Genomic DNA, 27,524 nt, shown 5'->3' with positions numbered 1-27,524 from the left:
AGGGCTATATGCAAATTAACTGCCAACTAAGATTGGCAGTTAACTGCCAACAAGATGGCGGTTAATTTGCATATGTAGGCACAATGCAGGGAGGCGAAAGGGAAAGCAGGAAGAAGCCCCCTGCCACTGACAGTGATCGGAAACCCAGGGGGGAGCTAAGAGCCAGGTGCCTTTTCCGCCCTGGCCAGTGATAGCAGGAAGTAGGGGTGGAGCCAGCGATGGGAGCTGGGCACGGTCGAAGCTGGCAGTCCCAGGAGCTAGGGGCCCCTTGCCTGGGCCTAAAGCAGAGCCCACGATCGCGGGGCCACTGCAGCTGCGGGTCCCCGCTGCCCGGGCCGGACGCCTAGGCCAGAGGCGTCAGGCCTGGGCAAGGGGCTGATCCTGCGATTGGAGGGTGATGGGGGTCAACGCCTGAGGGCTCCCAGTATGTGAGAGGGGGCAGGCTGGGCTGAGGGACACTCCCCCCCACACACACCCAGTGCATGAATTTCGTGCACCAGGCCCCTAGTATCTATATAATATCTATATCTATGTACTGATATATATAGATGTCTATATCTATATGTCTACATATTTATAGATACAAACATCTATATACAGGTCCAAATATACAGTATATGTATTATGTACATATATGTTAGTAATATATTATGTCTCAATTTAATAGATAATTTCTTTATAGAATTAATCACCTCTTTTTGAAATTGGTTATGGGGAATAAAGCCAAAAGTTTTCTTAAACATTTCCCTGGGATATAACATGGTTGCCCAGTTTCCTAAGAGACAATCTCCTGAACATTGCATTCATAGGTTACATGGAAAAGAAATCCACATAGGGAAATATATACTTAAGGATAATTGGAACAATAAAGCTATTCACCCACGTTTAAGTGATATATGAGTGGCAGGTAGAAGATAGTATTAGACATAGCTCTTGTGTCCTAGGATGTGCCGTCAGGTAAATAACATCTAATTCAAACAATAACAAACAAAAAGTCCCAAATGAGTTATAGAGACCAAATGAACTGGATTCAGAAAAGAGAGATTATTGGATGGGTGGGTGGGGAATAGCATGAAAAATGCTTTATCAAAGAGAAAAGGTTTGCACTAGGTTTAAAGGGATGCAAAATATTTTGGGTAAAGTAAGAGAGCCTGTCTGGTCTCAAAACAAAACAAAACTAAACAAACAAAAAAACACGAAGTGCAGAAGGAAATGTGATAAGATTGGTGAGTAGCTCAGTTGGACCCTAACCGAGGATTGGGAAAGTTGAATTGTAGAGAGATGGTTTAAGAACCTGTTTTTAAGCCATGAATCTTATTTTCAGTAACTTACCATGGAACAGTACTTTTAGTAATAGAGGACCATTATGTTTCAAGTATCCAGGCAATGAAAATAGAGTCAGGACTTTAGATATAGACAGTAAATTCCAAAGGAGTTTCCTATTCAAGTTTCTACAATTGATTCATTTAAAGAGAGAAATCATAAAATCATGAAAATATAAAATAACTTGTTTTATGGTCATCATTTATTTCATTAAAAATGCTTAATTACAGTGCAGAGAGCATTTCCCCCTAAAAAAAAGTAGGTAAACAATATTTCCATCAAAATGTTAATTGTCTCTGCCAATACTAATACCTATTTTCATTTCACTGACCAGAGCACACAGCAAAAGGCTTCTGCTACTCCATTTTTTTCCAATTTTCTTTTTTGTTATAAACACCATTGCAAATTTAAAAAGCTGTTTAAACAGAGAAAAATATTGTAGTTCTTGATTTTCTGAGTGAACTTAATGCAATCCACACTGCTTCCCACTCTTTCTCTAGATACCAACAGTGGGACTCAAATGAAGGGGTCTTCTGGCAGGTTGGCAGCTGTTGATGTCATCTGTTATTTACTGGGACACTTTCCCCTGTGGACGAGGCTCCAGATGCACTTTCACAGAACCCGTGCAGTCACCTCCGTTCGAAGCCATAGGGCCAGGCGCGTGTAGAACTGGGTGGTTTTGGCTGGAGCCGGCGCTGAGAGCTACGATGGCTCCACCTGGGTCCTGTCATGGTCTGGCAGCCTGTCCTGCACCACTGGACCTGGATGGCTCCGTGCTCAAGCTGCATTTCGGGCTGCAGGTTGGGCTGCAGCGTCTCGGCCATCTGAGCTGCCCTGGTGTGGTCAGTCACTGGCGCCAGCTGGACGTACTGGACCTGGATGTCAGTGCCCTGGAGAGGTGACCATCCATGCCCGTGGCAGTGGCGTGTGAAGAGGCCACGGCTAGCAGCTGGGCCCCCTGAAGCACCTGCCCATCCTGTCCCACGTGGTGTATCTGTAGATTGCCCTCTGTCCTGCGTGATCTGCGCCTGCTCCCCTTGAGGCACATGAACGATGTGGAGGAGACCCTGTGGGATTACTGGGACCTGTCCATCCTCTCCAGTCTGGTGGATCTGGACCTGCTGGGCGTTGGCCAAGGCATAGTGCAGGGCCTGCGGGTGGCAGCGTGCTCACAGGCGCTCTGATGCACTGGAGGAGGGGGAGGAGGACAGCGTTCTCCGAGCTCTTGACTGCCAGGCTCTGGCCTCGGTGTTTCCGCCGCCAGGCTGTCCGGCATTTGGAGTCAATGTCCTGTTTGATTCAGTACCAGTCAGATTCCGTGATTCCAAATTTATATAAAAGGTGACACCGATCCCACAGATGGTGAAGGGGTCGAGCTGCTTCTTGCCATGCTTCCCTGGCCCAGAGGTTGGAGGCGGAAGAGGTAGTCCAGCAGCGTCAGCAGCCTCTTCTCAGCTTTATGGTAGTTGGTGCTGATGTGCAGCGTGTCGGGGGGGGGGGGGGGGGCGGGGGGGGCGGGGGGGGGGGGTATGGCGCAGCGCACCCACATCTCGGGGTTGTTCTTATCCCCCAGCCAGGTGCCAACGGGGTAGTCCTCTTCTGAGTTCCGGGTGATGAGGGTGATGTTTCCGATGTTCTGACTTCTCGACTGTCCCCAGGTGGAAACAGAGTCACTGGCCTCGGACCCGCTCTCCCCATCCTCCTTGTGGCTGTCCTCCTGCCCGGGTACCTTCACCACAATGGTGTTTTGCACTTTGTTGCACCTCTGTGTCGCCCCGAGAGGGGAGCCCGCCACCATGGGGACTTGGATGGGACTGTGCTGCTTGTTTGTGACCAGATCCAGCTTTTCTTCTAATGATTTACAAGAAGCCTCGAGAGCTTGCAGCTTGGCTTCAGTGCTCTCCAATCGCAAGCCTATTGTCTGGTTAACGGAATACAGGAATGACTTTACAGAGGGGTCCTGGCAATTGATCTCTAATCCTTGGCGTTTCAAAGCTGGTTCATCTTCGTCTGGCACCACATGAGTCTCCAGTACAACTGGATGATGGGGACTTGGGTCTTCTACTGCAATCTGTACCACGTCCACCCTCCAGATCCTATTCTGACATCATCCAGAAGGAGAGGAGAGGGGCCAGTCAACAAGCAAGAATCAAACTCACGGAGGACTAAGATTCTATCACCTCAGTTACATTCAGTAATATTCTCTGAACCTGGTGCCTGTGCTGAACACTGGGAGTTTCTTCCACCTTCATCCTCAGCAACTGCTCCAGAGAACCGTGTGGGCTGCGGAATTCTCGTGGTGTTTGTCGGGGTGATGCGATGATGGCCTAAAATAACTTCTTAATAAAGTAAACATTTTCATGTACCCATTAAAATACTTTCTACTTATTTTCTAAATGCTGTTTATTATCCTTTTCTCTAGCATAAATGAATTATACATAACTTTAGTATATAAATGCAACCTTCTTCCTATGGTGGGTGTGAAGATATTAAGGTTCCAGGGTTCTTTTAAAATATAATTTTGTGAAAAAATGAAAATGTATTCAAATATTTAAGAGAATAAAATAAACAAAATCATCCATTTTCCTCGTAATCAATACATTTGTCTTCCCTGACCAAAGGTAATTTGTAAAGAAACTCATAAAATCATAGTATATGAGCAGGAAGTGTGGATTTTTACAAATTTTAAGGACTGGCTCATAATATATTACTGAGGGAATTATAACTAAAAAGAAAGGATTAGATAACAGGTACATCCAGAACACCTTCTTTCATCCAAAATTCAGTACTGACGAGAGAATAATCATTAATAGGATAAAAAGTCGGTTATATGCATGCCATTAATATATGTCACCCTCATTGTCAAATCAGAGTTTTGTTGTTGTTGACTGAATATTATATCTTTAAATTATTGAAATATGGAACTTCCTCTCTTTACTTTATATGTATATGTAGTCTACACTTGATTATTTTGCTTTATCATTTACATAACATCTACACTAATTTATTAGGCAGAATAATATTAGGTGAAGTAAATGGTATTTTATTAAAATATTGATATTAGAAAACAGAAGTAAATGTAAGGATAGGAGTTTTAAAACATGCAAATTCAGTAACTGGGAGCTTAAGGAGAATGAAGATATTTAAAGTAATCTTTGGCAAGCATTGCAATACTTAGCTGAAAATTTTTGTATGTCATTAGATTATGAAATAAAGCCAGCTGGCTTTGTAAAGTTTTAACTATGTGAATGCAAAGGCATATGGTCTTTTGATTGTGTCAGCTGATTTTAGTCTAGGTAGTATACTTACATCTTCCCAATAGTCTCAAGTTATTGAAGAAATTTTCCAAAGGCTAAAAATAATTATTAAAATAAATTATGTTTTATCTGACCTATGCCAATCACTTAGTCACTACTGCATTTGTGCCAGATATGACAAAAATGTCCCCTTGTGTATTTTAGTCATTTAAATAAGAAGTTAATAGACAATATTTGTTTTAAGCTTTTTGAATGATTAAGAATAACTTAGCATAATTCTGAAATTAGAACTTGCCAAGAAAGTATTTTTAATTTTGGAAGGTATATTAAAACAAACATGATCTAGCTTCAGATTTAATAAAGATTGGTGCTGCTGGAATCTATTATTTTTTATTGATTTCCATTCTCAAACTTTGCAGATTACTAAGTTTTCAGAAACAAGCATCTTATTAATATTTGTCAAAGCTTTCTCCCTTCAAAATGAACAAATAGGCAAATTAATTGAAACTGAAAGTAAAATATTCTTATTTAATAATAATGGTTTTATATCCAGTTTAGGTTATATTCTCTTAAATTGAAGAATTATAATACTACAGTTAATTGAAGCATACTTTTAGTCCTTAAATTACTGAAAAATTTTCTGATTTCCCAATATCTTAACTGGAATAAGGTTTATAGAAAGCATGAAGCTGCTCAGGCTATTCAAATTTATGTGGCTTATTAATTTTGTATTTCAAAAATACAGGTTTGAAGTTTGCTATGTATAAAGAAATGACATTGATTTTTCTAATACTCTTTTTTTAAATATATTCTAAGAATGCATCCAATATAATAGCTTTCCTTTATTCTTCTTGTTTCCTTCCATATAAAGTATGTAGCTGTACATTCAAAGGAAAATATTTGAAAACTATATAACCATGTATCTTTCAAATCTTACATAGCTATTTCTGAACAGGCCTCTTTTATTCTTTTTCCCCCTCATTTCAACCCATTTTATACTCTACTGTTAGAAGAATACTTTCACTTGAAATATTCTTCAAGCATCCTCAAAAAACAAAAAGCAAAAAACTTTTTAACCTGGTAGTTTAACACTCCATGCTTTCTTTGGAATGTTCAGGTTGCCCACTTCAACTTAATGTTCTATTATTCCACTTTAAAAGTCATCTATTCTAGCCAAATTGTGCTGTTTGCTATTTCAGGACACTTGCGTATTATGCCCCTTTGGGGTTCCTCTCAACGTGGTTCCATAGGCATCTCCTATGTTTTTATACTAATTATTTCCTCATTCAGGTCATTCTACACTGGACTTCCTCTGTTAGCCATCTATGACTTCCAGCTCATAGGACGTCTCATTCTCCCCTACCATAGTGCTTCTTATTCATTACTTAACATTCATTCACAGTTTTGTGTGTCCAATGGCATCTGCTGATTGTTTTCTATTGGATTAGAAGTTCCTTGCAAACACTTCCTTTCTCATCCCCTTGGAAATATTTATTATTCAATGCATTTTGATCAGTGATCTTCCCCTGGTCATGCTTCTTAGCTGGACTGTCAGACCTTTTTGGCACTAAAGCCCCAGGAGCCAAGAAAACATAGCTCACGGGATTGAACTGCAGGTTTTGGTAGCATTTGAGAATCATAAATAAGTACCTCATCACTGTTGATATCTATAAATAAGAGAAGTATACATTGACTTTCTAATTCACAGAAAGATAATGATTTAGGGCATAAACACCAAGTATTTTATCTCTATTCAGTAAAATACATTTAGTGCTAAACTTTCTAGAGAATGCCTATAACCTTCTAAACTCTTTTTTGCATTTGAGGTTCTGAATCTTGATTTTTCTCCTTTCTATTATGTATTGGATATTTGCTTTTATATCAACATGTTTGCATATGAGAGTTCCAGCATTAATTCTCACTTTCATATAGCTATGTTATCTCTTAGTAAAAATTATCTTTCTTATCAGCGGATATTAATATACAGTTGAAGGTGCAAACTAAACATTGTAGCTTCTCTAACACATTATTAAATATAGAAGTCCCTCAAATTGCTGTTTGTACAAAATCAATAAAATATATGAAGTTGCTATAGAACAATTGCTTTGAGTTGTTTGAGCTTTTTCAATGGAGTCTACTTGTTTATTAAAATCAAAAGAAAATCTTTGCAGCCTCTTTGAAAATGGCACGTGGAAATAAGATAACCTTATTTTAAGAAGAGCAATTTACTTTGGAGGACTCTTTTTAACCTTTTTCACACACCAAATATTACCACCATCAGATTTAGCCACACACAGAGCTTCTGGAGAAAATGATTAAAAATAAAATGACAGGTGTGCTTCTGAAATTAATTTAAGAGTGTCAACTAACATCTTCAAATGTAACATCAGAGCATCTGTAATTATAAATATAAGGAAAAGGATAAACAAATGGACATATTTTTATAGATAACAAAAATTCAAGAATAAGCATAAATAAAATTAGTTATTTCCCCCTGCAGGTAATCTTTTCTGAATGGGCTGAGCTTAATGACTTTAATTCTAGACCTTGGAGATATTTACTGTGACCTAATTCTTTGACATATTCAGAGGAGACCTTTATGAAACTCTTCCTGAGATTCCTCAGGCAAAGACATAGTCAGAGAATTGAATATAGGAACTCTCCTCTCTGGTGTCAACATAAGCACAAAGGAAAAGTATATATAAACTTCTTTGGTATATATAGATATAGATATATATCATCTATATCTGTCTGTGTATATGTATATGTGTATATATACATACACACACCAAAGAAGTTGAAAGTTGAGTGTGTCTGAACAATTAGAGATAGAATGAATATGTGGAATATTTGGAGGGTACTAAAGTGAAATCCAGGATAAATACTGATAAAAAACATTAATTTTATATTATCTTTTTTTAAAGGTTTTTATAAGTATTTGTCAGTGATTCCATGGGCAAAAATTTGTTCTTTTTCTTTAACTCCATAGATATAATGCTCATGTTCAAGATGTCAAGCAGGAACTTGGAATATACAATCTAATCCCATAATTAAAATTTTTGGTTTATCCACAATTGAGACCTTTCTGTAATCTCTGTGATATGTTGCCAAAGTAAGTAGATAATAGTGTTCTAGAAATTCTGCTACCAGAAGAATGTTGATTGCTACCAGATAAGTGTGCTGGGGTTGGCTGTTTCTTTATTGCTGGGTCTTCAGGGTATGGGATAGGGCAGTGATGGTGAACCTTTAGAGCTCGGCCTGTCAGCATTTTGAAAAACCCTAACTTAACTCTGGTGCCGTGTCACATATAGAAATTTTTTGATATTTGCAACCATAGTAAAACAAAGATTTATATTTTTGATATTTATTTTATACTAGAGGCCTGGTGCACAAAATTTTGTGCGCTCTGGGGGGCGGCGGGGGGGGGGGGGGGTCCCTCAGCCCAGCCTGTGCCCTCTCGCAGTCTGGGACCCTTCGGGAGATAACACCCTGCTGGCTTAGGCCTGCTCCCAAGTGGCAGAGGGCAGGCCCAATCCCTCAGTGCAGCCTCTGGTCGGGCTCAGAGCAGGGCCGATTGGGGAGTTGGGGCACCGCCCCCTGTCATGCACAGGGCAGGGCAGATTGGGAGGTTGCGATGCCACCCTCAGTCACGCTCAGGGTAGGGCCGATTGGGGAGTTGGAGCACCGCCCCCTGTCACACTCAAGGCAGGGTCGATGGGGAGGTTGCGGCGCCACCCCCTGTCATGCACAGAGCAGGGCCATCAGGGGGGTTGGGGCTCCGTACCCTGTCACACACAGAGCAGGGTCAATCAGGGGGTTGGGGAGCACCCCCCTGTCATGCACAGAGCAGGGCTGATCAGGGGGTTGAGGAGCCCCCCCCCCGTCACTCACAGAGTAGGGCTGATAGGGGAGTTGGGGCACCGCCCCTGTCACACTCAGGGCAGGGCAGATCAGGGGGTTGGGGCGCCGCCCTCTATCACCCACAGAGCAGGGCTGATCAGATGGTTGGGGTGCCGCCACTCTCACACTCAGGGCAGGGCCGTGGGGAGGTTATGGCTCTACCCCGTCACACACAGAGCAGGGCCCGTGGGGGGGTTGGGGTTGGGGCGCCGCACCTTGTCACACACAGAGCAGGGCCGATCAGGGGGTTGGGGCGCCGCACCCTGTCATACACAGAGCCGCAGGGCGATCAGGGGTTTGGGGAGCTCCCCCCCTATTAGGCACAGAGCAGGGTTGATCAGGGGGTTGGGGCGCATTCCCCTGTCACGAACAGAGCAGGGCAGATAGGGAGGTTGTGGCCCCACCCCCTGTCACACACAAAGCCGCAGGGCGATCAGGGGGTTTGTGCGCTGCCCCCTGTCATGCTGATCCCGGTGCTGGGAGGCATATTACCCTTTTACTATATAGGATAGAGGCCTGGTGCATGGGTGGGGATGGCTGGTTTGCCCTGAAGGGTGTCCTGGATCAGGGTGGTGGTCCGACTGGGGTGCCTGGCCAGCCTGGCTGAGGGGCTGAGGGCTGTTTTCAGGCTGACTAAAGCTCCCAACTGCTCCTTTTTTTATTTTTTTTTATTTTTATTCTGGGCCAGCTTTAGCTCTGGCTCCAGCTCTGAGGCCTCTGTTGCTGAAAGAAGGTATCTGGTTTGTTTGCGTTCTATAATCAAAACTCTGTATCAACTCCAGCTCTGAGATCCCAGGCTAGCTGAAAGCAGGTTTCTGGGGTTTTGTTTAGCTTCTATGTTTGTTACAATGTTTCTTAAACTGCAAGCTCAGAGGCCAGCAAGGCAGGCGGGGAACGTTGGAGTCCTCCATCACTGAAGCAAGCAAGCCCCATGTTAGTTTCAAGCTGCCTGGCTGCCGGCCGCCATCTTGGCTGGCAGTTAATTTGCATATCTTGCTGATTAGCCAATGGGAAGGGTAGCGGTCGTACATCAATTACCATGTTTCTCTTTTATTAGATAGGATATTTAAATGCCATTTAACAAAGAAAAATCAACCAAAAAATGAGTTCACGTGTCACCTCTGACACGCGTGTCATAGGTTTGCCATAACTGGATAGGGTGTGGCTTCTAGTGGCCTCTGGCCGGAATGAAGGCATGGCCGCACGGAGGCAGAAATGTGGGACTGCGCCATACAAAATACCTGATTTTAGTTTAGTTGTCAATTTAGTGAGGAAATAACATTCTGAGAAGAAAACAAATTTCAGAAACTCTTCCCATCATTAAGTGCAAGAGAAAGCAGCACCAAGCAATAGAGAGAAATGCAACAGAGGCCACAGACATGTTCTGTTAAAAAAAAAAAAAAATCCTATTTCTATTTAAAAACCAAGAGTGGACATTAAGCATAATACTTTGGAGAAAAGGAAAGACTTCAGTAGAAAAAAGAAAAGATACAGTATTAATGATTACACTTTGAATAAATCTATTACCAAATATAAAAATATTAGAGGCCCAATGCATGAAATTCATGCAAGAGTAGGCCTTCCTTTCCCCAGCTGCTGGCACTGGCTTCCCTCTGGTGCCTGGGACCTGGGCTTCCCTCGCAGCCCAGGCTTCGTCCAGAAGGACGTCAGTCTAATTAGCATATTACGCTTTTATTATTATAGATTATGTGACTAAGGACAGGAAGCAAGAATAAGTATACTAGTGCAAAATATATGAGGTGCTAGGAGACCAGGAAAAATTCAACAGTTGAGCTAGGACCATAAAATAATTATTGTCTTGATCCTAATAAATAATATTAAAAACAATAGTGCAGGGAAGGCCTGGAAAGGGGGCAGGAATGGTGTGGAGGAAGTCAATGGGGAATAAATGGGGACATTTGTAATACTTTGAACAATAAAGTTTAAAAAAAACAACAACTCTGTAGGGATGATTAATTGAAAATGTTAATCTGAATTATTCTGTTATAGTATTAATTATAATTCATGCACTTGGTTGGTGGGGGGGCCCTCAGCCCACGCAGTTCGGGATCCCTCGGGGGATGTACACCTGCTGGCTTAGGCCCGGTTCCCAGAGTATCAGGCCTAAGCTGTCAGTCAGACATCCCTCTGGCAGCCGGGAGCCCTTAGGGGATGTCCCACTGATGGCTTAGGCCCCACAGGGAGTGGGGCATAAGCTGCAGTCGGACACCCTTAGCACTGCCACGGAGGTAGGAGAGGCTCCTGCCACTACCGCTGTGCTCACAGCCATTAGCCCAGCTTGTGGCTGAGCAGAGCTCCCCCTGTGGGAGTGCAGTGACCACCAGGGGGCAACTCCTGCATTGAGCATCTGCCCCCTGGTGGTCAGTGCATGTCATAGCGACCAGTCGTTCTGCCCTTAGGGTCAATTTGCATATTGCCCTTTTATTTATTTATTTTTATTTTTTTTTTAAAAAAATATATATTTTATTGATTTTTTTACAGAGAGAAAGTGAGAGGGATAGAGAGTTAGAAACATCCATGAGAGAGAAACATCGATCAGAAGCATCCCCTACTGGGGATGTGCACGCAACCAAGGTACATGCCCTTGACTGGAATCGTCCGCAGGCTGACGCTCTATCCACTGAGCCAAACCGGTCAGGAAGATATTACCCTTTTATTACGTAGAATAATATGTATTTGTATTTAGGCTTAATGTACTATGAATTAAATTGTAGATAGAGCTCTTTCTAAAATTTGGCTTCAATTATTGGAAAATCATTCTATTGTAATCACGATGCAGTGATGGGTTAAATCAGGGGTCCTCAAACTACGGCCGGCCCACGGGCCACATGCAAATACAAATATTGTATTTGCTCCCGTTATTTTTTCTTTTTCTTTTTACTTCAAAATAAGATATGTGCAGTGTGATAGGAATTTGTTCATATATTTTTTTAAAACTATAGTCCGGCCCTCCAACGGTCTGAGGAACAGTGAACTGGCCCCCTGTTTAAAAAGTTTGAGGACCCCTGGATCCTACCTCTAATTTTAAAAATGGGCATGAAGGTAGAGGTTGAATTAATTTAACACAATGGCCAAGTTCCTTAGGTCTAGCATGAAGAAGAACAGGCAAGCAGTACCCTTTATAGAATTTTGTTTGATTATAAATACATTCTGGCCAGGTACATTATTTGTTGCTTCTATGATCCAGCCTTTTACTCATTATTCTACTGTGATGAAATACAAATTTAGCTTAATGATTAGCATCACTTTTCTTGTAACTTTAATTTAAGTGTTGTGAAATCTTGTTAGCTATCTATACCTAATATTTTTAAAGACTCTTTCAACGAAGATGTAAATGTAAATTCAATTGCCAAGGCATGGGCCTCAATATATAAAGCACCCTGAAAGAGCCTATATTGTTATCACTGAGTGAACACAGCTGGGATCTGGGTGCTAACAAAGCAGATGTTTGACCTGCAGATATCTGTCTCCTGTTGTTTTGTGCTGATTGCCTGCCCCAAATCAAGATTTGATTAATATCTACCTGAGAATGCTAATTAGTTCACTAGTAGAGATAGAAAGGAATTGCAAGTAATAATACCATAAAACAACTCTGACCAGGTATAAGTAGTTGTATGTGTGTTTATTTGTTGGTTTGTTTGGAATCATTGCTGAAAATGTGTTGGACTAATGAATGATACTCTTGTTTTCGCAATCACCTAAGGATAAAAATTTAAATGTGGCTGTCTTAGAAATGTAATGGCTCCCAAGTAAATCTTTTAAATTATACTTTCAAGGCACTTTACGTTAAATTAGTAAATCTTGCTGTATGAGCCAGAACTGTCTCATTTTAATGGCTTCCTTAAACCTGCTGAGTGTTTTCTTTTTTTGTTATCTCTAAAACCCAAGGAAGTTACTTGTTTTCCAAACATCTTCTTGGCTCACCATTTCTCTTCCAGTGCAGAACTGTTGCCTTAGCTCATCCAAGCATACTATAATTATCCAGGCACCCCCCCAAAATGCAGTGCCTCTGTGAGACTGGAAAAATAGAACATTATGAAACAGAAAACAGGTTCCAGAATGAGAAGGCATTCCAAATCATTAGGGAAATGTGGGGGCAATTGGAAAATGATAAATTTAGAATACTGCCTCATACCATACGTTAAAAATAAAAGCAAATAATTTAGGGAGCTGATAAGAAAAACAAAACTTTTTGACTAAGACAAAAATGTTGGGAATATTTATTTTTAGGCATCCAGGACTACCCAAAACTGTGGTGTGGGAAATTTGAAGTTGGCCTTGATTAACTATTGCAGTCTGATTCAGTATGAATGTGATATATTCCTATTTAACATAGAATGACCAGTAAAGGTGTTCTCAATTGTATATATACTTTAAAATAACCTGGGAAGTTTTAATATATACCTTATTCCTCAACCACACTTATAGAGATACTGATTTAATTGCTCTCAATTGATAAGTCAATCTTTGTTTAAAATTCCCCCATGGTGCCTGGCCAGTGTTGCTCAATGGTTGAGCATCACTCCATGAACCAAGAGGTCACAGTGGTCCAAGAGGAACCAGTCAGGGCACAAGCCCCGGTTGCTGGCTCAATCCCTAGTAGCAGTCGTGCAGGAGGCAGCCAATCGATGATTCTCATCATTGATGTTTCTATCTCTCCCATTCCCTTCCTCTCTTTGAAATCAATAAAAAAACATTTTAAAAAATTTCCCCATGTTATTCACATGTAGCTAAGATTAGTAACTACCATGTTAAGACAAATAAGATTACAAACAGGAGACTCTTCAGCAATAAATCTTTCTCTTTGTCATTCAAAAGTGACTGTTTTAGCAAATAATATCTAGCAAATTAAAATGTATAAAATTTATAGTTGATGAATAGTCATTACTTTGTCCCTATTATAATCATTCTTGTATAATACAAAAAATATATAAAAATTAACCTGACCCATAGAGTGTACAACTTCAAGAGTGAAACAAGCTAAACTATGGACTTTGATGGACAATGATGTGTCATTCATTTTAGGTCCATTAGTGTGACCAGTGTACCACTCCGGTGAGTGCTGGTGATAATGGGGGAGGCTGTGCACGTGTGGGGGCAAGGATGACAACACATAATATTGAACCTACACTTTAGGCCTTACACCACAAATACACGACAATGAATGTTTCTATGGAGAGTACAGTTCATGTAAGCTGCTTCCATAGGATGAAGTGTCACTTTTAGCTATAGTATGAGCACTCTTACTTCAATCCTACATCACTTAGTTTTGTCCTGAAGCAAGTGAGAAGGTCCAGATAGGGGTTCGCCGAAATGTGTAGGTTATAATAACAAAATGATAACTTGTTTGCTTCTTCCTCTTCACTGCTCTACCTCCTTTTTATCCTTGACAAGAGTTTCCGGTTTTATCAGTGTTTTCTGTAAGAATTTTTCTCACCTCATGAAGTACCTGTAACTCATGTCATCTGAAGTATGTGAAAATGAAAGCAGGCAGGGAAGGGAAACTATAGTGATTTTGTTCTCTGTCCTGCAGAGCAGGTGAAAGGCACCATTACTACAACACATTTACAAGACAAAACCACAGCCAGGTTTAAGCAAAACACTGAAGGAGATCAAGTTTGATTTTCTCAATTCTTGTTAAATTGATCTCCTCCAATCATTGCCTTGTCCCCACACCAGGGCCTATTCTCTTTAATACCTTAAGCCTTATACTTAAGGTAATCTGGTTTTCCTATCTCCAAGTTGATTAATAAATATGGGAGAGGTGGTTTGGAGTATTGAGCATTGGCTTTTTCAAGATATTTTAATAATTTATAAGGGAGGGTGAGTAAGACTATTGAAATTTCTGTCATTTCAAAAATATGATATATTTATTAGAATTCCTGATATTTTTCCTCTTTATTCATGCTTACCAAAAATTAGCTGACCTGGGATTATGAAAGTAGAAATTAATATAAATAGAAAACCCCTAGGAAAGGTTACTGATTGTCAGGGGTTTTAGAACATTTAAAATATTTTACTTATTAATTCTTCTGATTCTCTGATTTGTGAACTTTTAACAAAGTGGGTTTACAAAGCTGTGCTTTCCTGTGATTAAAGGTTGAAATGTTTCCAAAGATAACTGATATTTTAACTGACTTCCCTAGTGCAGTCTGATTTAAAGGATGAGTACTCCTTGACCTACAATATTAAAACTCATCAAAGATTTTATCCTTAAATATAGTTTAAAATTATTTTCTGCGTAAACTCCTTTGGTTTAATTCCTTTAACAATCATAGCCAGACAGATATTTACTGACTATGTAATTTTCTCAAAGTGGACTAGATTGTTTTTTTCCATTTAATGCATGTTTTATATGTTCATTTGGAAAATAATTAGATCAGTAATTAAATATTAATTTTTTAAATGTGAGAGGAGTACTATTGAGGGCTAGAAAATGGTTTAATTTTTTAAACGAGGACTATCTTATCTACTCTTGAAACAAGGAATTATTTTTACTACCTATGAAGAAACAGACATCACTTTGAGTAATTATCATGCACTGTTTATTAATAACATATTCTTTACCACAAATTGTTATCATGGTTGGCAAAGACATATTCATATATATTGTGGATTATAAGTCTGAAATTGCCATGAATTGGTGCAAAACTCCAGATGAGGTTCATAAAACATGTCACTATTAATTAGGTGGAAAATTCTGGCTGAGTACCTTATAGTAAGCAAAATAAATGGTTTTCATTAACTAGTCATTAACCTAGCTACATTATGAAGGTCAAAAATTAGTCTATGGCATATAACACCTTACCCACTGGCTTCAAAAGATAGATTTATTAATCTAAATACTCTCAGGATAGTACAAGTAATGACAGAGGAAGAATCACAGGAAGTCAATGAACAACACGGGAAAATTCCAAATAAAATAAAGTTCTATGCTATATAGAGTCAGAAGAAAATAAACTTGTACTAGTATTCACTGTATATCTTATATAATCATTTATGTCATCATCTTATTTAATTTTCTATAAAAATATAAAATATGATTCTATAATTTCCAAGTTTAATCCAAAGGATTAAAAGTCCAAGGTGTCATTTTTCCTAAGTAACAAATATAAGGAATAGATGGGAAATGATTCCTTTTGGCAGTCTACTAGTGGCCAAATTTGCAATGTCCCAGTAACAGGGAAGAAATAATTTTAAAAAATGAAATAGATGCAAAGACTAGTATATGAGTACATAGATAATAGATTGAGCAATGAATAAATTAGCAAAATAATTAATGTATATATTAATTTCTAAGTAGACAAGCATACTTTTTCATAACCAATTTGACTGATAATTCTCTCTATAAAATTTTATATAGTGGAAATTATAGTGGTGGGAAAAAAGTAGGAACATGGTGGGAAAAGTAGGAAATGCCATAGAATTTCAACTAATATTTAAAAAGTGAACATTTGGACATTGTCTATAAGATTAAATTTAAAAACTGATAACTATAAGTAACCTTAGGGTTTATTTGTTGAGAACATTGGAAGCATGAAAATCTATTTGTTTGGAGTAGAATTTCTTTAATAGCAATTAAAAATACTATTTTCCTTTTTTTGTTAAAAAGAATAGTTTATTGACTTTTAGAGAGAGAGGAGAGAGAGAGAGGGGGAGAGAGAGAGAGAGAGAGAGAGAGAGAGAGAGAGAGAGATGAATGTGAGAGCACATGGATCAGCTGCCTCCTGTACGGCCCCTACCGGGGATCTAGCAGCATGTGCCCTTGACAGGGATTGAACAAGCAACCTCCAGGTGCATGGGATGGCACGCAACCAACTAAGCTACTCCGGCCAGGGCTATTATTTTCCACTTAAAAAATTGTTAATTGGAGAAATAAATTTTAATGGAGGGATTAGTTGTTTTCTGCGAGGTTCAGAAGGGTCCTGAGTATGTCCACTGTCAAGGAGAGAACTTAAATAACTTCGGTACCATGATGAACTAGCTGTTTCTCTGTGTGGAAAAGTGATAACATCTTTACGAATTTATGTGTGCGTGTGCCTATAATAGAAGCAGCGGGTGTGGCAGCTGCAGAAATATTAATCTGGACAGAGATTCAACCCATGTTTGGAACATTCCATTTTGGGTGTCATGGTATTGAAGTAATTTAGCATCAACAGGACTAACCTAGCAGGGCATTCATGTTTGGCTTTCTAGCACACAGCAAAAGACCAGGCAGAAACAGGTACCTCCTCCTCTCTGAGAAGGGATGCTACTGTCAAGAGGCAAAAAAAATACTTTTGTTAGATGCAAAATGTACCGGGGGTGTCAATGACTCCAGCAATCACGACAAATAATATTTTAATGCATATTTTTTAAGAATAAAAATCAATGTAATAAATCTAAGATAATCAAAATATCAAAAATGTAAAAGTTGAAGCTAATGAAAATGTTAATAAAGTGAATGAAAATGTCATGAGTAACTGTAGGCTAATATTTTTAAATACTTTAAAAAGCATTTCCTTTCAAAAGAAATAACATTATCCAATCTCTATAATGTACCATTTACAATGTCAATGGTACAATCTGTGTCGGAGTTCCTCAGAGAAACAGACCTGTAGGATATATGTAGATATTTAAGAGGAGATTTATTATGGGAATTGGCTCATGTTATTATGGAGACTTGAGAAGTTCTACAACATGCCATGTGTAAGCTGGAGAACTAGGAAAGCTAGGAGTATAATTCAGTCTGAGTCCAAAGGCCTGAGAACCAGTGGAGCCAATGGTAGTCTGAGATTGAAGGCTTGGGAACCAGGGGGTCTGCTGGTTGTAATCCCTAAGTCCAGTGTCCTGAGAACTAGGAGTTCTGAAGTCTGAGGGCAGGAGAAGATGGATGCCCAAGATCAAGAAGAGGGAGAAAGAATTCACTCCTTCTCCACCTTATTCTTCTATTCAGGCCCTCAACTGATTAGATGATACCCACCTACCTTATTTACTCAGTCTATTGACTCAACTACTAATATGTTTTGTAAACACCCTCAGGGACACACTCAGAAATAATGTTTCACCAGCTACCTGGGCATCCCTTAGCCAGTCAAGTTGACATGTAAAATTAATCCCACTATCCAACATCACCAGTCATATGAACACTAGATGATTTTGAAATAGATGATTCCTATTCAAGGGAACAACCAATCAAAGGAGAGAACACACAGGATGAGTTGGGTGTTGGAATTAGTAGACACAGGTTTTTATAACAGACTAGAGGCCTGGTGCACTGATTTCTGCACCGGTGGGGTACCTTGGCCTGGCCTGAGCCCTCTCACAATCCAGGACCCCTCAGGGGATGTCGGAGAGCCAAATTATGCCTGATCCCAGCAGGCCAGGCCGAGGGACCCCACTGGTGTACAAATCCATGCACCAGGCCTCTAGTATGCATATAAGACCTTTGGTTAATCTCTTCCCGCCCTCCCCCTGCTCCCTTCCCTCTGAGATTCATCAGTCTGCTCCGTGTTTCTATGCCTGGTGTCTGCCCCCTGGTGATAATTGCATGTCCTAGCTACCAGCTGGTCAGCCAGTTGGCTGGTCAGCCAGTTGGCCGATCGGTCAGTTGCTTAGGCTTTCATATATATATATATATATTTGTATAAAGAAAAGCATGCACAAAATAAAGAAAAAGTAGGGAAACTCAGAAGTAAAATAGAAACTAGGAAGAGAGAGAAAGAGAGAGGCTTAAAGGAGTTGTCTTGGGTGTTAAGGGGTTGGCAAGACCAAATTCTGTAGAAGGAGCAGGCCAACAGTCAGGACATTCAAGGAAGAGTTCATGTTGCAGGCTTAAGTCTGAAATCTTCAGGCTAGAAACTTTGGAAGCATTTCTGTGTTGCTGCCTTGTGGCCAATTTGTTTCTTGCCCAGACTTCGCTTTTAAGTGCTTTAACTGATTAGATAAGGCCCACCCACAATTTGGAAGGTAATTTGTTTTGCTTAAAACCTACTGACTTACATGTTAATCAGATCAAAAAGTACCTTCATGACAACATCAAGAATGTGTTTAACCCAATACTGGCACCTTGGCATAGTCAATTTGAAACAGAAAATTAATCATAAAATTACTATTTATTTATTTTTTTAAAATACAGACATAAGCTGTATGTGTCAATGGAATGTTTAAATAAATAACTGCCTGTGGTGGACACTGCTCTGGTAATTTTTATCAGCATGCTACTACGTGTTGATAGAGAAAAGTCATGCAAAAAGAATTAGATAACTGTGATACTTTTAATTGATCATGTATTAATTATGTTTTGAAGAATTGAATCTTCAAATACATATAATCTTCAAATCAGTTCTTTATACTTTTAAATTTTATAGCTTAACGCACTAGTTGTTGGAGGTGTTAAATACATCTGAGCTCTAGCTCTCATATGTCCACCTTTCTGACCTGTCCAGATGGCAGCCTAAACAGTTTCTCATTGGGGAGAATACTAACCTTAGAGAAACTATCTCCTCCTCTTTGCATGTGTTTTTTAATCCCTTACCCATGTAAGATGAGGGGAATGAAGCAACTGTTTGTTATTTGGTAGAGTCACCTGCCAGGAGGAGGCATGAGGAACTTGGAAGTTCTAACAAGCAGTGGGTCCCTGGTTCCATACTGGTCAGGGCACATGCCCTAGTAGTGAGCTTAATCCTCAATGCAGGGCATGCAGGAGGCAGCTGATTCATATTTGTCTCTCTCCATTTCCCTTCCTCCCTCTTACTAAAATCAATAAAAACATATTTAAAAAAGAGAAATTCTCATTTGCTAGACTGAGATTGGCTCCATTACACTTCAAAAAAACCTCACTGCTTTTTATTCACTAGTAAGGCAAAACTAAAGGACATTTACAGGAGAAATAACATCTACTGTAACCACAGAGAGAAATGCTTTATACTTTGCCTCAGAAAAATTTACTATCTTCTTACTAGTAAGTTATACAGAATTAATTAGTCACCTGGCAATGACACAGAAAATAGTATATTATGAATATAAAATGTTCATGCCCTGTTTTGTTTATCACACCCCTTTAGGAGCTTTAGAAGCAGAAAGTAATGGCCCTGGGATCCAGGAATTCGACACTAGGGAAAACACACCCATGAGAAATTGTGTTCACCCATTTAAGAACTACATAAAGATCTCCAAGCAACATTGTTTATAGTAGTAAAACTTTGGACACAGTCCCAATATTTATCCATGTATAATGGGTCCATCTATCTAAATCAGTAAACTTCAAATATATAATTTTAAGTAAATAAAAACCATGTTGCAATATACAGATGATGTATCATAAAATTGTACATTTGAAACATATATAATCTTATAAACCAATGTCATTCCAATAAATTTAATTACAACAGATATGCAATAGTTAAAAGCATGTTGCAAAATGATTGACACTGCTGTATTACTTATGTAAACATTAGGGACTATATTGCTTATATACATATATCTGTAAATATACATTGAGTGGCCAGATTATTATGACCACCCCATCAGTACTTTGTTGGGCCACCTTTTGCCTTCAATACTGCGGCGATTCTTCTTGGCATTGACTCCACAAGATGTTGAAAGGTGATGCGAGGAATCTGACACCATGCCTGATGAATAGCACTGTCCAGTTCTGTGAGATTTGATGGTTATGGAACCAGTTGCCTGATGGCTCTTTTAACTTTGTCCCACAGATGCTCAGTTGGATTGAGATCTGGTGATTGTGGGGGCCACCTATGCAAGGTAAAGTCTCCCTCATGTTCTTGAAACCACTCCTGCACAATATGAGCACCGTGGCATGGCGTGTTGTCTTGTTGGAAGAAGCCATCTCCATTGGGATACGCCATCAACATGATAGGATGAACTTGATCAGCAGTGATACTTAGATATGTTGTGCTATTCAGACATTGTTCCACACAAATTAAAGGGCCCAAATCATGCCAGGAAAACATGCCCCAACCAAAACACTGCCCCCACCAGCTTGAAGGGTTGTACTCATGCGTGTGGGGTGCATGCTTTCATGCTGTTTCCGCCAAATTCTCACTCTGCCATCTGCATGATGCAACTGGAAACGTGATTCATCGGACCACATGACTTTTTTCCAATGCTCGACTGTCTAATCCTTGTGTTCCTGTGCGAATTGGAGACATTTTATCTTGGTAACTGCAGACCGCAAAGGTGTTCGAACAGGCCTTCAGCTTCCATAACCCATATGATGCAGTCAGTGTACAGACAATTTGCCTACAAATGTCAGGTGGTCATAATAATCTGGCCACTCAGTGTATATATAATAGAGGTCCAATGCATGAAATTCATGCAAGAGTAGGCCTTCCTTCCCCCAGATGCCAGCACGAGCTTCCCTCGCAGCCCCGGCTTTGTCCAGAAGATAGTCTGGAAGGATGTCTGGTCTAATTAGAAGATTATACTTTTATTATTATAGATATGTATACATACACACCCATATAACCATGATAGAAGAGACACACGTTCACTCAGCATCTCTGGTGAATGATGGCAGGGGATCAGGGTATATGATGGGAGTGGGGATAACATTTCTGTAGTATATCTCTAAAGCTTTTTATAATAGATGGAAAATATATTATATTATGTACATTATAGTTGTTAGATCTACATAATCACTATAGGAATTTCTGCTATCTATATTAATCTCTCTATATTTTTCCTTTGCCAATAATCATAATTAAAACAAGATAAAATATGATGAATTAAAATAAGCATAGATAGCAGAAGGCTCTTTGGGGAAGGAGAGGCATAGCTACAAATTAGAGACATTTGCATCCAATTAAACCTTTCACAAAAGGAATTGCACAGGCAGTTCTGTTTTCTTTTAGTCAACTTTGCCTTCCTCCCTGAAAGAAATGTATTTTGTTATCTATTCAAAGTTCTTATGCTTTCTAACAAGAGCCATGAATGTTACAGAGATTCTTTGAAGATCTTCAAGTCTAGCCAGTATACTTTATGACATACACTGAATATGTTGCACTGAGAAATAATGACAAATTAATGATTGATGTGCATTGTTATTCCATAATACATTCAGTTGCTTGCTAATATTTAGCCCAATGTCTAATTCTTATTTAAAACTCAAAAAATTGTAAGTATATTAAAAAACAGTGCCATGTTATTCTCATAAACAGGGTCCAAAGGAAATGTTTTCAGTGAAGCAGAGGTATTTAGAGCCTTGTGCATATCCATAAGAGAGTGAAATTCTATAAACTGGAAGGAAAAAGCCTACAATAATAATACTAATAAAATCTGCCAGCTTGCCTATATAGAGTTGCCTATAGAGAATGGTATTTAAGCCTTCCTTCTCCTGCAAACATATACTTTGAAATGGAATTACTTCAGAGCTTCCTGCTACTTTTATTGGAAAGGCAGTTAGAAATCATATAAGTTCCACTTCATATTTTATCTCTCATGCCAAATTTAATAATATAATTGCAAATAAGGTCCCATAATGAGGCATAATTCTTCTCATAACAAAAAAGTGCCATTTTCAGAAGAAATTCAGAACATGCCAAGTGAGATTGGGCACAAGTATCCATAGCTGGTTTTATGTATTTTTTTAATCACTGCCATACAGAGTAAGCCAAATTCAAGTTATCATAAAAAAGGTACAATCGTTAGGAAAGAGATGAGGCATTTTCTTTGTAGACAAGAGAAATGACTTAGAAATGTTATTAATGTGGCTATTCTACCAACATAAATTAACTTATTAATCACAATTTATTTGTATATTCTTTGTAAACAAAATAATTCACCAGATGAGAACAATAGGATGTAGAAATGGAAAGAAATAAATGCACAATAAACCAATAATTGGATTTGCTCAGCTGCTTTGACATATTTCTCCAGAGTTTTTGCAGTTAGAGAATACTTAGTGAAAACCCAACAGGAAATTATGCATAAATTCATAATCACACAGAACTTTTATGAAGTACTTACAATATACTCTACCTCAATTTTCAGGCTAGAATATTACATTTGAATGGGATCTCAAATATATCTGTTCATGTTTTTTATTTATAGTCAAGGAAACTGAGGTCCAAATAAGTCCAACGTGACAGCTGTTTGGAAGTGAAACCAGAAGAAATATCCCAGCCGTGTGTTTGTTCTGGAACACCCGGGCAATTTTTCTTCTTAAGAAACATAAAGGAGAAATAATTCATGGACTAAATGAAGCTCCATTCAAAACCAAATAATTGCTATGTTATTAATGAGGGTAATTGCAATCTAACAAGGGAATAGAAGGTCTCATGTCAAATCATCATCTTAGAAGAGTACTTAAAAAAAGGCTTTGGTGGTCAGAAACAATCACAGAAGAGACTTGAAAAGATCGGTCTTTCATTGTGTTTAATAATAATTTATCAAAGCTTTAATATGAAAAATGATTCATGCCAAAGTTGTGTGGGTCATTGAGAATACAAAGATGAATAACACACTCTCCTTTTAAGGCTGACAAACACTTTTGTGGCAGAGTGATATTTAAAATATAAGGACAATGAGGAAAGTGCTATAATTCAATCTGATAGAAATTTTTTTGGGAATATTTTACTGCAGGTGGAAATCAAGAAAAACTTCACCAAGAAAGTAAACAGATATTTATAAATTGAAAAACCTTAAAAGTAGTCATAATAGCTAGTATCTATTGATTTTCTAAGTGTCACTCAATATTGTAATTTTTAAATGTATAAACAGAATTAATTTTCATGAGTGTCATTATATTCCTGGATTTACAGAGTAAAAAACTAAAATAAGTTTTCTGTGGCTACATTTACTAAGTCGAAGAGCTGAGATTCAATTTTAGATATTCTTATTTATAAAGGCCGTGCACTTCTACTAGACTACTTCAATTTATATATTACAGGTAGTTTCATAAATTATAACATCTATGAAAACAAAACACCCTGTACACTGATTTTGCACTATTTATAGTCAATATAAGAAGTGAGTTGAAAATCTTTTAATTTTGGTGATAGTTTTTAAGACATTAACAAATTCTTTGATACTACTCTCTTCAAGACATAAAGCTTCATGCCTCCTTCTTTAAGTGTGGACTCTACTTAGTAACTGACTTTTATTAAGTAGAAATAGCAGAAATGATAGTATGCCTCTTCTGAGTTTAGGTTATAAACTAGAGGCCTGGTGCACAAAATTCATGCATAGGTAGGGTCCCTAGTAGCTGCTGGCTGCTAGCCGGAGCCTCCCTTCAATCTGCGCCACCTCCTGGTGGTCAGCGCACGTCATAGCGAGCTATTGAACTCCTGGTCAGTTGAACTCCCGAGGGAACACTTTGCATGTTAGGCTTTTATATATATACTAGGGGCCTGGTGCACGAAATTCGTGCACTGGGTGTGTGTTGGGGAGTGTCCCTCAGCCCAGCCGGCCCCCTCTCACATACTGAGAGCCCTCAGGGGTTGACCCCCATCACACTCCAATCACAGGATTGGCCCCTTGCCCAGGCCTAAGGCCTCTGGCCCAGGAATCATGCCTGGGCAGGGGACCCCCATCTCCCTCTGATCGCTTGCTCCACCCCCCACCCAAGCCTGATGCCTCTGACCCAGGCTTCAGGCCTGGGCAAGGGGACCATCATATCCCCCCAATCCCCGGCTCCGCCCCCCGCCCAGGCCTGATGCCTCGGCCAGAGGAGTTGACCCTCATCACCCTCCGATCACCAATCACCGGATCGGCCCCTTGACCAGGGCTGAGGCCTCCGGCAGAGGTGTCAGGCCTGGGCAGGGGACCCCCAGCTCCCCGCGGTTGCATGCTCCACCCCTGCCCAGGCCTAACGCCTCTGGCTGAGGCGTCCGGCTCGGGCAGCGGGGACCCACAGCTGCAGCGGCCCCGCGATCGTGGGCTCCACTTTAGGCCCAGGCAAGGGACCCCTAGCTCCCGGGACTGCCAGCTTCGACTGTGTCCAGCTCCCATCTCTGGCTCCACCCCTACTTCCTGCTATCACTGGCCAGGGCGGCAAAGGCACCTGATTCTCCGTACCCTGGGGCCGCCTTTGCCCTGCCCCCCAGCTCTTAGCTCCCCCCTGGGTTTCCAATCACTGTCAGTAGCAGGGGGCTTCTTCCTGCTTTCCCTTTAGCCTCCCTGCATTGTGCCTACATATGCAAATTAACCGCCATCTTGTTGGCAGTTAACTGCCAATCTTAGTTGGCAGTTAATTTGCATATAGCCCTGATTAGCCAATGAAAAGGGTATCGTCGTATGCCAATTATCATTTTTCTCTTTTATTAGTGTAGATACTAGAGGCCCGGTGCACAAAAATTTGTGCACTCGGGGGGGAGAGGGGGTCCCTCAGCCCGGCCTGTGCCCTCTCGCAGTCTGGGACCCCTCAGGAGATAACCACCTGCTGGCTTAGGCCTGCTCCCGGTGGCAGAGGGCAGGCCCAATCCCTAGGTGCAGCCCCTGGTCGGGCTCAGAGCAGGGAAGCTTGGGGAGTTGGGGGGCCGCCCCCTGTCATGCACACAGCAGGGCAGATCCGGAGGTTGCGATGCCACCCTCAGTCACGCTCAGGGTAGGGCCGATTCGGGGGTTGGGGTCCGCCCCCTGTCACACTCAAGGCAGGGTCGATGGGGAGGTTGTGGCACCACCCCCTGTCATGCACAGAGCAGGGCCAATCAGGGGGTTGGGGCGCTGCCCCCTGTCACTCATAGAGCAGGGCCCATCAGGGGGGTTGGGGCTCCGTACCCTGTCACACACAGAGCAGGGTCAATCAGGGGGTTGGGGAGCTCCCCCCTGTCACGCACAGAGCAGGGCCCATCAGGGGTTTGGGGAGCTCCCCCCGTCACTCACAGAGTAGGGCTGATAGGGGAGTTGGGGCACCGCCCCCTGTCACACACAGCGCAGGGCGGATCAGGGGGTTGGGGCACTGCACCCTGTCACACTCAAGGCAGGGCCGATGGAGAGGTTATGGCTCTACCCCATCACACACAGAGCAGGGCCCGTGGGGGCGGGGAGGGGGGGTTGGGGTACCACACCCTGTCACACACAGAGTCGCAGGGCGATCAGGGGGTTAGGGAGCTCCCCCCTATCAGGCACAGAACAGGGCTGATCAGGGGGTTGGGGCACCTTCCCCTGTCACGAACAGAGCAGGGCGGATAGGGAGGTTGTGGCCCCTCCCCCGTCACACACAGAGCAGCAGGCAATCAGGGGGTTTGGGCGCTGCCCCCTGTCATGCTGATCCTGGTGCTGGGAGGCATATTACCCTTTTACTGTATAGGATAGAGGCCTGGTGCACTGGTAGGGGGTGGCTTGTTTGCCCTGAAGGGTGTCCTGGATCAGGGTGGGGGTCCCCACTGGGGTGCCTGGCCAGTCTGAGTGAGGGGCTGAGAGCTGTTTTCAGGCTGGCGGGTGACTGAAGCTCCCAAACGCTCCTTTTTTTCTTTTCTTTTTTTTTATTCTGTGCCAGCTTTAGCTCTGAGGCTTGGCTCCAGGTCTTAGGCCTCCGCTGCTGAAAGCAGATATCTGGTTTGTTTGGGTTCTATAATCAAAACACTGTTTCAACTCCAGCTCTGAGAGCCCGGCTGGCTGAAAGCAGGTTTCTGGGGTTTTGTTTAGCTTCTATATTTGTAACAATGTTTCAAACTGCAAGCTCAGATGCCGGCAGCTGCAGGCGGGGAACATTGGAGTCCTCCGTCACTGAAGCAAGCAAGCTTCTTGTTCGCTTCAAGCTGCCTGGCTGCTGGCCGCCATCTTGGCTGGCAGTTAATTTGCATATCGCCCTGATTAGCCAATGGGAAGGGTAGCGGAGGTATGGCTAATTACCATGTTTCTCTTTTATTAGATAGGACTAGAGGCCCAATGCACAAAAATTTGTGCACTCGGGGGCATCCCTCAGCCCAGCCTATGCACTCTTTCATTCTGGGACCCCTCGGAGGATGTCCACCTGCTGCCTTAGGCCTGCTCCCTGGGGGATCGGGCCCAAGCTGGCAGTCAGACATCCCGCCGGCAGCCCTCGGGGGATGTCCACTTGCCAGCGCGGAGCAGACCTAAGCTGCAGTTGGATATCCTTAGTGCTGCTGAGGAGGCAGGAGAGGCTCCCGCCACCACTGCTGTGCTGGCAGCCATCAGCCTGGCTTGTGGCTGAGCAGAGCTCCCCCTGTGGGAGTGCACTGACTACCAGGGGATAGCTCCTGCATTGAGCAACTGCCCCCTGGTGGTCAGTGTGTGTCATAGTGACCAGTCAATCCCAGTCATTCTGCTGTTAGGGTTAATTTGCATATTACCCTTTTATTACATAGGATAGAGGCCTTGTGCATGGGTGGGGGCCGGCTGGTTTGCCCTGAAGGGTTTCCTGGATCAGGGTGGGGGTCCCGCTGAGGTGCCTGGCCAGCCTGGGTGAGGGGCTGATGGCTGTTTGCAGGCTGGTCAACCCTCCAGTGGGGACCTTCACCCCATTGGGGTTTGGCCAGCCTGGGTGAGGGGCTGATGGCTGTTTTAAGGCTGGTCACAGTCCCTTCAGGGTAGGGGTCCCCGCTGGGATGCCTCGCAAGCCTGGGTGAGGGCTGATGGCTGTTTTCAGACTGACCAAGCCCCCTGGCAACTGAAGCTCCCAGCCTTTTTTTTTTTTTTTTAATTCACTCCAGCTCTGTGACAATGGCAGCTAGAAGCAGGTATCTGGGGTTTATTTACCTTCTACAATTGAAACTTTGTTGCCTTATGAGGAGGCAACAGCTGGCCGGGAAGCTTGGCTTCCTCCATCATTGGGACAACCAAGCCTTCTGCTTGCTACAACTCCATGGCTGCCGGCCGCCATCTTGGTTAGGTTAATTTGCATATAGTCGCTCTGTTGGCTAGTGGGCATGGCTTGGGGCGTAGTGAAGGTATGGTCAATTTGCATGTTTATCTATTATTAGGTAAGATAGATAGACTGTGGCTTCCATTTTGTATGCCCTCACCCCCTCTTTCAGGATCCCAAATTATGAGAATTAAATGTCTGATGTTTAAGCTACACAGACTATGGTATTTTGTTTGGCAGCCTGAGCTAAGACA

The 27,524-nt window shown here is 41.6% G+C and overlaps 1 pseudogene; it reads right to left on the bottom strand.

The window, feature by feature from the left end:
* Positions 1 to 1,952: 1,952 nt before the first annotated feature.
* Positions 1,953 to 27,524, bottom strand: part of LOC132240203 (protein BANP-like) — a 54,928-nt pseudogene continuing 29,356 nt past the window's right edge.

The sequence above is a fragment of the Myotis daubentonii genome, chromosome 8, assembly GCF_963259705.1.
Source record: "Myotis daubentonii chromosome 8, mMyoDau2.1, whole genome shotgun sequence".
Classification (NCBI taxonomy): domain Eukaryota; kingdom Metazoa; phylum Chordata; class Mammalia; order Chiroptera; family Vespertilionidae; genus Myotis; species Myotis daubentonii.
Note: the sequence above shows the minus strand (reverse complement) of the source record. Positions and strands in the feature narration are given on the sequence as shown.